Source organism: Coregonus clupeaformis, chromosome 8, assembly GCF_020615455.1.
Source record: "Coregonus clupeaformis isolate EN_2021a chromosome 8, ASM2061545v1, whole genome shotgun sequence".
In the NCBI taxonomy this organism is placed as follows: Eukaryota; Metazoa; Chordata; class Actinopteri; order Salmoniformes; family Salmonidae; genus Coregonus; species Coregonus clupeaformis.
In genome coordinates this window covers 61,977,827-61,992,967 of record NC_059199.1, presented here as the reverse complement: position 1 = coordinate 61,992,967, position 15,141 = coordinate 61,977,827, and the positions used below count along the sequence as shown (strand labels likewise).

General features: G+C 44.3%; 1 pseudogene; it reads left to right on the top strand.

Moving 5' to 3' along the window:
• The first annotated feature begins 940 nt into the window (after positions 1–940).
• On the top strand, positions 941–14,802 carry LOC121572644 (annotated as a pseudogene).
• The last annotated feature ends 339 nt before the right edge of the window (positions 14,803–15,141 follow it).

Sequence of the window (15,141 nt, the reverse complement as noted above, 5' to 3'; positions counted from 1 at the left end):
GCCACCCGGCCAAACTGAGCAATCGTGGGAGAAGGGCCTTGGTCAGAGAGGTGACCAAGAACCCAATGGTCACTCTGACAGAGCGCCAGAGTTCCTCTGTGGATATGGGAGAACCTTCCAGAAGGACAACCATCTCTGCAGCACTCCACCAATCAGGCCTTTATGGTAGAGTGGCCAGACAGAAGCCACTCCACAGTAAAAGGCACATGACAGCCCCCAGGTGGTAAGGGTAGGCAACAACACATCTGCCACGCTGATCCTCAACACGGGGGCCCCTCAGGGGTGTGTTCTTAGTACCCTCCTGTACTCCCTGTTCAACGATGACTGTGTGGCCAAGCACGACTCCAACACCATCATTAAGTTTGCTGATGACATAACGGTGGTAGGCCTGATCACCGACAAGAATCTCTCCCTCAACGTGATAAAGACAAAAGAAGATGATTGTGGACTACAGGAAAAGGAGGGCCGAGCACACCCTCATTCACATCGACGGGGCTGTAGTGGAGCAGGTTGAGAGCTTCAAGTTCCTTGGTGTCTACATCACCAACTAACTATCATGGTCCAAACACACCAAGACAGTTGTGAAGAGGGCACGACAACACCTATTCCCCCTCAGGAGAAAGGTTCTACAGCTGCACCATCGAGAGCATCCTGACTGGTTGCATCACCGCCTGGTATGGCAACTGCTCGGCCTCCGAACGCAAGGCGCTACAGAGGGTAGTGCGTACGGCCCAGTACATCACTGGGGCCAAGCTTCCTGCCATCCAGGACCTCTATACCAGGCGGTGTCAGAGGAAGGCCCTAAAAATGCCAAAGACTCCACCCACCCTAGTCATAAACTGTTCTCTCTGCTACCGCACGGAAAGCGGTACCGGAGCGCCAATTCTAGGTCGAAAAGGCTTCTTAACATTATATATTATAAATGTAATACAAATATTGAATGAACAATGAAGTGTGTTCTACCTTATTTTCTAGGAAGAGTCTGGGAGAGGAGTATAGTCAACAGATAGATACGCTCCACCCACTGAAGGACGAGCCCTGACAAGAATTGACAGAGGGGGTGTGTGTGGGTGGTTCACTGTGTGTGAGAGTTGTGTTGGTTTTCATTTATGCTTGGAGTATTAATGTGTGTGTGTGTTCATTCAGTGAGTCAGCGAGTAGGGCTGGTGGCGGTGAAGGTTAGGCATGGCCCCAGTCTGGACCAAAACAGGAGAGAGACACGTGGTGACCATGCTACAGGTAACACAGCTCACCGTTAACTGTTCTTAAAGTGATACTGTCATAAAGTAGTTTGTTAACCCTTTCCATCTCTTTTTCTCTGTCACTCCATCTCTCTGTCTCCTCTTTCTTTCTCCTTCACACTCTCTATTCCCCCTTCTTTGCCCTCTCTTTCCCCATCTTTCTCTCTCTCCTTGCAGAAGAGACATGAAGAGATGGAGATGTTTAGGTTAGCTGGAGTTCCTCCCAAACAGAAAGTCACCACCTTCAAAGTGTCTGACAACGCTATCATCAAACCAGGTACACACACACACACACACACACACACACACACACACACACACACACACACACACACACACACACACACACACACAGACTATACAAACACACACTACTGAATTTGGTAAATCAGACCATCCTCCTGCTTACAAGCAAAAATTCAAACAGGAAGTACCAGTGCAATAGCCAATACGGAGGAAGTGACAAACAGGAAGTACCAGTGATGTGCTCAATACGGAAGTGGTCCGATGAAGCTACGGGACTGTTTTGCTAGCACAGATTTAAGATATGTTCCATATGATAACATTGAGGAGTTTACCACATCAGTCACCAGCCTCATTAATAAGTGCATCGACGATGCCGTCCCCTCAGTGACCGTACGCACATACCCCAACCAGAAACCATGGATTACAGGCAACATCCGCACTGAGCTAAAGGCTAGCGCTGACGCTTTCAAGGAGCGGAACACATACTGGACGCTTATAAGATATACCGCTACGACTTCCGATGAGCCATCAAACAGGCAAAGCGTCAATACAGGACTAAGATCGAATCCTACTACACCGGCTTGCAAACTGTCACGGATTACAAAGGGAAACCCAGCCGCGACCTGCCCAGCGACGCAAGCCTACCAGACGAGCTAAATGCCTTCTATGCTTGCTTCGAGGCAAGCAACACTGAACCGTCCATGAGAGCACCAACTGTTCTGGACGACTGTGTGATCTCACTCTCTGTAGCCGATGTGAGTAAGACTTTTAAACAGGCTAACATTCGCATGGCCGCTGGGCCAGACGGAACACCAGGACGAGTCCTCAGAGCATGCGCTGACCAGCTGGTCTTCACTGACATTTCCAACCTATCCCTGACCTGGTCTGTAATACCAACATGTTTCAAGCAGACCACCATAGTCCCCGTGCCCAAGAACGCCAAGGTAACCTGTCTAAATGACTATCGCCCCGTAGCACTCACATCTGTAGCCATGAAATGCTTTGAAAGGCTGGTCATGGCTCACATCAACACCTTCATCTCAGACACCCTGGACCCAATCCAATTCGCATACCACCCCAACAGGTCCACAGATTACTGAATATTTATTGCACTCCATACTGCCCTTACCCACCTGGACAAAAGTAATACCTATGTAAGAATTCTGTTCATTGACTACAGCTCAGCATTCAACACCACAGTCCCCTCCAAGCTCATCACCAAGCTCAGGACTATGTGACTGAACACCTCCCTCTGCAACTGGTTCCTGGACTTCCTGACAGGCCGCTGACCATCAACAAAGGGGCCCCTCAGTGCACACACACACACACTACATACGCCCACACACACATAACACGCGCACACATGCATACTGACACCACACACACTCACAGACACACACACACTTCAACACTCATCACATACGATGCTGTTACTGTTTATTATCTATCCTGTTGCCTAGTCACTTTACCCCTACCTACAGTACCAGTCAAAAGTTTGGACACGTACTCATTCAAGGGTTTTTCTTTATTTTACAATTTTTTACATTGTAGAAGAATAGTGAAGACATCAAAACTATGAAATAACACATATGGAATCATGTAGTAACCAAAAAAGTGTTAAACAAATCAAAATATATTTTATATTTGAGATTCTTCAAATAGCCACCCTTTGCCTTGATGACAGCTTTGCACACTCTTGGCACACACACTGCAACTGGATCCTGACGGGCCGCCCTCCAGGTGGTGAGGGTAGGCAACAACTAATCTGCCATTAACACGGGGGCCCCTCAGGGGTGAGTGCTTAGTCTCCTTCTGTACTCCCTGTTCACCCACGACTGTGAGGCCGCGCACAACTCCAACACCATCATCAAGTTTGCTGACGACACGATGGTGGTAGGACTGATCACTGATGACGATGAGGCAGCCTATAGAGAGGAGGTCAGAGACCTGGCAGTGTGGTGCCAGGAAAACAACCTCTCCCTCAACATCACCAAAACAAAAGAGCTGATCATGGATACAGGAAAACGGAGGGGCGAGCACGCCTCCATCCACATCGATGGGGCTGTAGTGGAGAAGGTTGAGAGATTAAAGTTCCCCTGTGTCCACATCACTAAAGAATTGACATGGTCCACACAGTTGTGAAGAGGGTACGACAGTGCCTCTCCCCCCTCATGAGGCTGAAAAGATTTGGCATCGGCCCTCGGATCCTCAAAAAGTTCTACAGCTGCACCATTGAGAGCATCTTGACTGGCTGCATCACCGCTTGGTACGGCAACTGCAGGGCACCCGACTGCAAGATGCTACAGAGGGTGGCATCCAGGACTTCTATACCAGACGGTGTCAGAGGAAGGCCCAAAAAAAGTCACTAAGTGCCAATAAGTGCTCAGCATATGTGGGAACTACTTCAAGACTGTTGGAAAAGCATTCCAGGTGAAGCTGGTTGAGAGAATGCCAAGAGTGTGCAAAGCTGTCATAAAAGCGAAAGGGTGGCTATTCAAAGTCACTCCAGCCACCCAAGCCATAAACTGTTTTCTCTGCTACCTCAAGGCAAGTGTTACCAGTGCACCAAGTCTGGAACGAAAAGGGCCCTGAACAGCTTCTACCCACAAGGCATAAGACTTCTAAGCAAGGCTGCTAAATAGCTAATCAAATGCTGACCCGGACTACCTGCATTGACCCTTTTTGAACGAACCCTATTGTACTGACTATGCACACTGACTGGACTCAGTCACACACTCACACATACTGTCACTGTCACCCCAGCACACACACACACACACACACACACAACATGCTCACACATGCATACTGACGCCACACACACAACATGCTCACACATGCATACTGACGCCACATACACACTTTCACCACATAAGTTGCTTCTACAGGCCTATTATCTATCCTAGTGCCTAGTCACTTTTCCTTAGCCTATACAGTGAGGGGAAAAAAGTATTTGATCCCCTGCTGATTTTGTACGTTTGCCCACTGACGAAGAAATGATCAGTCTATAATTTTAATGGTAGGTTTATTTGAACAGTGAGAGACAGAATAACAACAAAAACAAAAACACACACACCACCATCATCAAACAAGGTACAGGAGGCTGGTGAGGAGGGAATGGAGGGAGGAGGGTTCATAATGAATGGAATAGAGTGAATGGAATGGTATCAAACATATGGAAATCAGGTTTGATGTGTTTGATGCCATTCTTTTGATTCCGTCTCAGCCATTACTATGAGCCCGTCCTCCTCAATTAGGGAGCCACCAGCCGCCTGTGGTACACAAACATCCTGTACTAGGGATGGGCATTTGAAATGATTTTACTATTGCCAGTTCCACTATCCGTTTAGAGATGTGATGGGTCAGCAAACATACAGTACCAGTCAAAAGATTGGACACACCTACTCATTCAAGGGTTTTTCTTTATTTCTACTATTTTTTACATTGTAGAATAATAGTGAAGACATCAAAACTATGAAATAACACATATGGAATCATGTAGTAACCAAAAAAGTGTTAAATCAAATCAAAATATATTTTATATTTGAGATTCTTCAAATAGCCACCCTTTGCCTTGATGACAGCTTCGCACACTCTTGGCATTATCTCAACCAGCTTCATGAGGTAGTCACCTGGAATGCATTTCAATTAACAGGTGTGCCTTCTTAAAAGTTAATTTGTGGAATTTCTTTCCTTCTTAATGCGTTTGAGCCAATCAGTTGTGTAGTGACAAGGTATACAGAAGATAGCCCTATTTGGTAAAAGACCAAGTCCATATTATGGCAAGAACAGCTCAAATAAGCAAAGAGAAACGACAGTCCATCATTACTTTAAGACATGAAGGTCAGTCAATACGGAACATTTCAAGAACTTTTAAAGTTTCTTCAAGCGCAGTCGCAAAAACCATCAAGCGCTGTGATGATGAAACTGGCTCTCATGAGGACCGCCACAGGAATGGAAGACCCAGAGTTACCTCTGCTGCAGAGGATAAGTTCATTAGAGTTACCAGCCTCAGAAATTGCAGCCCAAATAAATGCTTCACAGAGTTCAAGTCACAGACACATCTCAACATCAACTGCTCAGAGGGGACTGTGTGAATCAGGCCTTCGTGGTCAAATTGCTGCAAAGAAACCACTACTAAAGGACACCAATAATAAGAAGAGACCTGCTTGGGCCAAGAAACACAAACAATGGACATTAGACCGGTGGAAATTTGTCCTTTGGTCTGGAGTCCAAATTGGAGATTTTTGGTTCCAACCGCTGTGTCTTTGTGAGATGCGGTGTGGGTGAATGGATGATCTCTGCATGTGTATTTCCCACCGTAAAGCATGGAGGAGGAGGTGTTATGGTGTGGGGGTACTTTGCTAGTGATACTGTCTGTGATTTATTTAGAATTCAAGGCACACTTAACCAGCATGGCTACCACAGCATTCTGCAGCGATACGCCATCCCATCTGGTTTGGGCTTAGTGGGACTATCATTTGTTTTTCAACAGGACAATGACCCAACACACCTCCAGGCTGTGTAAGGGCTATTTTACCAAGAAGGAGAGTGATGGAGTGCTGCATCAGATGACCTGGCCTCCACAATCCCTCGACCTCAACCCAATTGAGATGGTTTGGGATGTGTCGGACAGCAGAGTGAAGGAAAAGCAGCCAATAAGTGCTCAGCATATGTGGGAACTACTTCAAGACTGTTGGAAAAGCATTCCAGGTGAAGCTGGTTGAGAGAATGCCAAGAGTGTGCAAAGCTGTCATAAAGGCAAAGGGTGGCTATTCGAAGAATCTCAAATATAAAATATATTTTGATTTGTTTAACACTTTTTTGGTTACTACATGATTACACACTACATGTGTTATTTCATAGTTTTGATGTCTTCACTATTATTCTGCAATGTAGAAAATAGTCAAAATAAAGAAAAACCCTTGAATGAGTAGGTGTGTCCAAACTGTTGACTTGTACTGTCTATGCAGTTGAGGTTGGAAGTTTACATACACTTAGGTTGGAGTCATTAAAACTCGTTTTTCAACCACTCCACAAATGTCTTGTTAACAAACTATAGTTTTGGCAAGTCAGTTAGGACATCTACTTTATGCATGACACAAGTATATTTTCCATAAATTGTTTACAGACAGATTATTTCACTTATAATTCACTGTATCACAATTCCAGTGGGTTAGAAGTTTACATACACTAAGTTGACTGTGCCTTTAAACAGCTTGGAAAATTCCAGAAAATGATGTCATGGCTTTAGAAGCTTCTGATAGGCTAATTTACATCATTTGAGTCAATTGGAGGTGTACCTGTGGATGTATTTCAAGGCCTACCTTCAAACTCAGTGCCTCTTTGTTTGACATCATTGGAAAATCAAAAGAAATCAGCCAAGACCTCAGAAAAAAAATTGTAGACCTCCACAAGTCTGGTTTATCCTTGGGAGCAATTTCCAAACGCCTGAAGGTACCACGTTCATCTGTACAAACAATAGTACGCAAGTATAAACACCATGGGACCATGCAGCCGTCATACCGCTCAGGAAGGAGATGCATTATGTCTCCTAGAGATGAACGTACTTTGGTGCGAAAAGTTCAAATCAATCCCAGAACAACAGCAAAGGACCTTGTGAAGATGCTGGAGGAAACAGGTACAAAATTATCTTTATCCACAGTCAAACGAGTCCTATATTGACATAACCTGAAAGGCCGCTCAGCAAGGAAGAAGCCACTGCTCCAAAACCGCCATAAAAAAGCCAGACTACGGTTTGCATCTGCACATGGGGACAAAGATCGTACTTTTTGGAGAAATGTCCTCTGGTCTGATGAAACAAAAATAGGACTGTTTGGCCATAATGACCATCGTTATGTTTGGAGGAAAAAGGGGGTTGCTTGCAAGCCGAAGAACACCATCCCAATCGTGAAGCACGGGGGTGGCAGCATCATGCTGTGGGGGTGCATTGCTGCAGGAGGGACTGGTGCACTTCACAAAATAGATGGCATCATGAGGAAGGAAAATTAGGTGGATATATTGAAGCAACATCTCAAGACATAAGTCAGGAAGTTAAAGCTTGGATGCAAATGGGTCTTCCAAATGAACAATGACCCCAAGCATACTTCCAAAGTTGTGGCAAAATGACTTAAGGACAACAAAGTCAAGGTATTGGAGTGGCCATCACAAAGCCCTGACCTCAATCCTATAGAACATTTGTGGGCAGAACTGAAAAAGCATGTGCGAGCAAGGAGGCCTACAAACCTGACTCTGTTACACCAGCTCTGTCAGGAGGAATGGGCCAAAATTCACCCAGCTTATTGTGGGAAGCTTGTGGAAGGCTACCCAAAACTTTTGACCCAAGTTAAACAATTTAAAGGCAACGCTACCAAATACTAATTGAGTTTATGTAAACTTCTGACCCACTGGGAATGTGATGAAAGATATAAAAGCTTAAATAAATCATTCTCTCTACCATTATTCTGACATTTCACATTCTTAAAATAAAGTGGTGATCCTAACTGACCTGACATGGAGTTTTTACTAGGATTAAATGTCAGGAATTGTTAAAAATTGAGTTTAAATGTGTTTGGCTAAGGTGTATGTAAACTTCCGACTTCAACTGTATTTACACTACCGGTCAAAAGCTTTAAAACACCTACTCATGCAAGAGTTTTTCTTTATTTTTACTATTTTCTACATTGTAGAATAATAGTGAAGACATCAAAACTATGAAATAACACATACAGTGAGGGAAAAAAGTATTTGATCCCCTGCTGATTTTGTACGTTTGCCCACTGACAAAGAAATGATCAGTCTATAATTTTAATGGTAGGTTTATTTGAACAGTGAGAGACAGAATAACAACAAAAATAATCCAGAAAAACGCATGTCAAAAATGTTATAAATTGATTTGCATTTTAATGAGGGAAATAAGTATTTGACCCCCTCTCAATCAGAAAGATTTCTGGCTCACAGGTGTCTTTTATACAGGTAACGAGCTGAGTTTGTTACCTGTATAAAAGACACCTGTCCACAGAAGCAATCAAGCAATCAGATTCCAAACTCTCCACCATGGCCAAGACCAAAGAGCTCTCCAAGGATGTCAGGGACAAGATTGTAGACCTACACAAGGCTGGAATGGGTTACAAGACCATCTCCACGCAGCTTGGTGAGAAGGTGACAACAGTTGGTGCGATTATTCGCAAATGGAAGAAACACAAAAGACCTGTCAATCTCCCTCGGCCTGGGGCTCCATGCAAGATCTCACCTCGTGGAGTTGCAATGATCATGAGAACGGTGAGGAATCAGCCCAGAACTACACGGGAGGATCTTGTCAATGATCTCAAGGCAGCTGGGACCATAGTCACCAAGAAAACAATTGGTAACACACTACGCCGTGAAGGACTGAAATCCTGCAGCGCCCGCAAGGTCCCCCTGCTCAAGAAAGCACATATACAGTGGGGGAAAAAAGTATTTAGTCAGCCACCAATTGTGCAAGTTCTCCCACTTAAAAAGATGAGAGAGGCCTGTAATTTTCATCATAGGTACACGTCAACTATGACAGACAAAATGAGAAGAAAAAAAATCCAGAAAATCACATTGTAGGATTTTTAATTAATTTATTTGCAAATGATGGTGGAAAATAAGTCTTTGGTCAATAACAAAAGTTTCTCAATACTTTGTTATATACCCTTTGTTGGCAATGACACAGGTCAAACGTTTTCTGTAAGTCTTCACAAGGTTTTCACACACTGTTGCTGGTATTTTGGCCCATTCCTCCATGCAGATCTCCTCTAGAGCAGTGATGTTTTGGGGCTGTCGCTGGGCAACACGAACTTCAACTCCCTCCAAAGATTTTCTATGGGGTTGAGATCTGGAGACTGGCTAGGCCACTCCAGGACCTTGAAATGCTTCTTACGAAGCCACTCCTTCGTTGCCCGGGCGGTGTGTTTGGGATCATTGTCATGCTGAAAGACCCAGCCACGTTTCATCTTCAATGCCCTTGCTGATGGAAGGTGGTTTTCACTCAAAATCTCACGATACATGGCCCCATTCATTCTTTCCTTTACACGGATCAGTCGTCCTGGTCCCTTTGCAGAAAAACAGCCCCAAAGCATGATGTTTCCACCCCTATTCGTCACAGTAGGTATGGTGTTCTTTGGATGCAACTCAGCATTCTTTGTCCTCCAAACACGACTAGTTGAGTTTTTACCAAAAAGTTCTATTTTGGTTTCATCTGACCATATGACATTCTCCCAATCCTCTTCTGGATCATCCAAATGCACTCTAGCAAACTTCAGACGGGCCTGGACATGTACTGGCTTAAGCAGGGGGACACGTCTGGCACTGCAGGATTTGAGTCCCTGGTGGCGTAGTGTGTTACTGATGGTAGGCTTTGTTACTTTGGTCCCAGCTCTCTGCAGGTCATTCACTAGGTCCCCCCGTGTAGTTCTGGGATTTTTGCTCACCGTTCTTGTGATCATTTTGACCCCACGGGGTGAGATCTTGCGTGGAGCCCCAGATCGAGGGAGATTATCAGTGGTCTCGTATGTCTTCCATTTCCTATTAATTGCTCCCACAGTTGATTTCTTCAAACCAAGCTGCTTACCTATTGCAGATTCAGTCTTCCCAGCCTGGTGCAGGTCTACAATTTTGTTTCTGGTGTCCTTTGACAGCGTTTTGGTCTTGGCCATAGTGGAGTTTGGAGTGTGACTGTTTGAGGTTGTGGACAGGTGTCTTTTATACTGATAACAAGTTCAAACAGGTGCCATTAATACAGGTAATGAGTGGAGGACAGAAGAGCCTCTTAAAGAAGAAGTTACAGGTCTGTGAAAGCCAGAAAACTTGCTTGTTTGTAGGTGACCAAATACTTATTTTCCACTATAATTTGCAAATAAATTCATTAAAATTCCAACAATGTGATTTTCTGGAAAAAAAATTCTCAATTTGTCTGTCATAGTTGACATGTACCTATGATGAAAATTACAGGCCTCTCTCATCTTTTTAAGTGGGAGAACTTGCACAATTGGTGGCTGACTAAATACTTTTTTTCCCCACTGTACATGCCCGTCTGAAGTCTGCCAATGAACATCTGAATGATTCAGAAGAGAACTGGGTGAAAGTGTTGTGGACATATGAGACCAAAATGGAGCTCTTTGGCATCAACTCAACTCGCCGTGTTTGGAGGAGGAGGAATGCTGCCTATGACCCCAAGAACACCATCCCCACCGTCAAACATGGAGGTGGAAAAATTATGCTTTGGGGGTGTTTTTCTGCTAAGGGGACAGGACAACACCGCATCAAAGGGACGATGGACGGGGCCATATACCGTCAAATCTTGGGTGAGAACCTCCTTCCCTCAGCCAGGGCATTGAAAATGGGTCGTGGATGGGTATTCCAGCATGACAATGACCCAAAACACACGGCCAAGGCAACAAAGGATTGGCTCAAGAAGAAGCATATTAAGGTCCTGGAGTGGCCTAGCCAGTCTCCAGACCTTAATCCCATAGAAAATCTGTGGAGGGAGCTGAAGGTTCGAGTTGCCAAACGTCAGCCTCGAAACCTTAATGATTTGGAGAAGATCTGCAAAGAGGAGTGGGACAAAATCCCTCCTGAGATGTGTGCAAACCTGGTGGCCAACTACAAGAAACGTCTGACCTCTGTGATTGCCAACAAGGGTTTTGCCACCAAGTACTAAGTCATGTTTTGCAGAGGGGTCAAATACTTATTTCCCTCATTAAAATGCAAATCATTTCATAACATTTTTGACATGCGTTTTTCTGGATTTTTTTGTTGTTATTCTGTCTCTCACTGTTCAAATAAACCTACCATTAAAATTATAGACTGATCATTTCTTTGTCAGTGGGCAAACGTACAAAATCAGCAGGGGATCAAATACTTTTTTCCCTCACTGTATGGAATCATGTAGTAACCAAAAATGTGTTAGCAATATCAAAATATATTTTATATATTTAGATTCTTCAAATAGCCACCCTTGCTAAACAGATACAGGTAAACAGAGCACAGTGGTAGTTTTGTCTAACTGCAACAGTGAAAGAGAAGTCATATTTCTGCCATGATAGAACTGATTCTGATGCAAAAAGGTTTTCTGGTGAGTGTTTTGCTTTGATCTGTGTCAGGTCTTGTGGAAACTCTATTCGGTGCGTGCCTATAATTTCTCTTTGAAGTGGGGAAGTGGGGAAAATAGCATAGCGATGTCAGGGCAGACTTGGGGGGATGAATGTGCAGCAGTAGCTAAATGCACGGTTATAAAAACTATACTGAGCAAAAATATAAACGCAACATATAAAGGGTTGGTCCCATATTTCATGAGCTAAAATAAAAGATCCCATAAATTTTCAATACACACAAAGCTTATTTCTCTCAAATTTGGTGCACAAATTTGTTTACATCCATGTTAGTGAGCATTTCTCCTTTGCCAAGATAATCCATCCACCTGACAGGTGTGGCATATCAGGAAGCTGATTAAACTGCATGATCATTACACAGGTGCACCTTGTGCTGGGGACAATAAAAGGCCACTCTAAAATGTGCAGTTTTGTCACACAACACAATGCCACAGATGTCTCAAGTTTTGAGGGAGCATGCAATCGGCATGCTGACTGCAGGAATGTCCACCAGAGCTGTTGCCAGAAAATGGAATGTTCATTTCTCTACCACAACCCACCTCGACCGTCGTTTTAGATAATTTGGCAGTACGTCCAACCGGCCTCCCAACCGCAGACCGCGTGTAGCCACGCCAGCCCGGACCTCCACATCTGGCTTCTTTACCTGCGGAATCATCTGAGACCAGCCACCCGGACAGCTGATGAAACTGTGGGTTTGCACAACCAAAGAATTTCTGCACAAACTGTCAGAAACCGTCTCAGGGAAGCTCATCTGCGTGCTCATCGTCCTCACCAGGGTCTTGACCTGACTGCAGTTCGGCGTCGTAACCGACTTCAGTGGGCAAATGCTCAACTTCAATGGCCACTTGCACGCTGGAGAAGTGTGCTCTTCACGGATTAATCCCGGTTTCAACTGTACCTGGCAGATGCCGTCATGTGGGCGAGCGGTTTGCTGATGTGAACAGAGTGCCCCATGGAGGCGGTTGGGTTATGGTATGGGCAGGTATAAGCTACGGACAACAAACACAATTGCATTTTATCGATGGCAATTGAAGAGTAGTGGGACAACATTCCACAGGCCACAATCAACAGCCTGATCAAGTCTGTGAAGGAAATGTCGCGCTGCATGAGGCAAATGGTGGTCACACCAGATACTGACTGGTTTTCTGATCCACGGCCTACATAAAAAAAAATAGGTATCTGTGACCAATAGATGCATATCTGTATTCCCAGTCATGTGAAATCCATAGATTAGGGCCTAATGAATTTATTTCAATTGACTGATTTCCGTATATGAACCGTAACTCAGTAAAATATTTGAAATTGTTGCATGTTGCGTTTATATTTTTGTTCAGTGTACATTCAAAAGTTTGTTTTATTAAATTAAGAATTTCAAATTTCATGGTATATCCTTTTAGGTAACAATGTTAAAAGGTTAATTTAAAGAGCGACTGATTTTAAAAAGCAACGCATCCCTTTGAAAACAGCTTATATGGCATCGATATGAGTCAGAAACAGTCATTCTAGTGTCAAAATTGACTACAGTGTAAATAGGATAATTTTTGTCAAAATCAGTTTTGTCTAAAGCTAAGTTTGGAACATTGTGCGTCACAACAGGTAAATTAAGATTGGGTTTTGATGAACATTTGCCCACTAACATGGGGTGAACAGCTGCGGTGATTTCTCTCTAACCAATAGCACAGAGCTGCCCAGCAGCCCAGTTCGTTTACATAAGACACGTTTTTACTTGAGGAAACTGCACCAAACACCTTAGTTAGATGTAATATTGCATAACTAAAACATCCTCTGCAAAAACGTCAAAATTCATTACAGATTTCTTGAGTTATCTTAGCTACAGATTCCAGTTACACTGTATAATGTCTATCTCTCTCTCCGTGTGTTTGTCCACTCCAGGCATTCCTCTCTATGCAGCAGACTTCTCTCTCTCTCTCTCTCTCTCTCTCTCTCTCTCTCTCTCTCTCTCTCTCTTTTGTAGAATGCTTCTTTGTTCTCAATTGTGTGTGTGGACGTGTTTAACTATTCTTGTGGGGACCAGAAATCCCCACAAGAATGGTAAACGAACAGAAATTTGACCAACCAGGGACATTTTGTTGGTCCCCACAAGGTCAAATGCTATTTCTAGGGGGTTTAGGGTTAAGGTGAGAATTAGTGTTAGGGTTAGAATTAGGAGCTAGGGTTAGTTTTAGGGTTAAGGTTAGGGTAAAAGTACGGGTTAGGGGTGTGGTATTGGTAAGGGTTTTCAGGGGTAATGAAGCGGTATGGTTTAAAGGACAGCGTCTCACGGCCAGACCAAAACACACTGCAGACCTGGAGGGGTAAGACGCACACACTCACACATTGTTGACTGTTTAAACGTTTGGGGGGAAATATATCTAAATAAATCCGTAACATCTCAATCACACACATTCCCACACTTAAACACTTCATACACACACACTCACCCTCGGACTGAACCCTATGCGATGTCTCTTCAGGATCCAGCCAAAGGATTCAAAGGGAAGAAGATGCCAGTTGTTTGACACCGCCCACGGCCTAAAGGTACACACACACACAGTCCATTTAAGCAGCTTCATGGATAATCAGAGTAGTGTGAAAAACAGAGCTTGTACTCTCTCTGGTAAAAAAAACCTTTATGTTGCTCTCTAACTGGTCAAGAACAGCCAACAGCAATATATTTGACCAACGGGGGGTGCTGACAGATGGAGATGGGCAGAGAGGGTGAATAATGGACAGAGTGAGGGCTGCAGAATCACAAAGGATGACATTTATGTGTGAGAGAGAGAGAACGCCAGGTATAATGTTATCTACGTCCACGGCTACGTCCCTGGCCACAATAACTGCTTACTGAAGGTAAGACACACGTTTGTCCATCACAGCCAGACTTGCTCCCAGACGCTCTTCTATTGCTCTGGCAGATAAAGTTGCTGACATGTTGTTTGTCCGATCACATGGTTTTAGGTGAGGGACTCTAACCTGCCGACTTGTGTGGAGAAGAACATCAACCCTCCATTTCCAAGGTTCTTCTGTGAGGAGGACAAACAGCTGCCTGAAGACCTGTACGATAAAGACTTGTTCAGACACACTCGGCCCTTGTTCACTCTAACACACACACACACAATACACAGTCAAATATTCTAATGTTTTCTAGCCACGCCCCTCTCTGTAATCATGATGTCATATTGTGTTTGGGACATTAAACATATTTTCCTGGAAATCTCTCTTGCTCTTTCACTCTAATGATCAGAGTTCATTCATCCCTGTTTCCTGAAACCATGGTAACCAGAGGAGCGATGTAAGGGTCCCCCAGAGGGACAAACTGAACAGAGAGGGGACGGGATAAAGGGAGCTGGAGGGAGGGTGGGGGTGCTGACAGATGGGCAGAGAGAGTGAATAAAGGGCTGCAGAATCACAAAGGATGATATGTGTGAGAGGTTGGGGGGATAAATGAGAGAAAGATGAGAGGACAGAGAGGAAGGGAGGAAGAGAGGTAGGGAGGAAGAGAGGAAGGGAGGAAGAGAGGA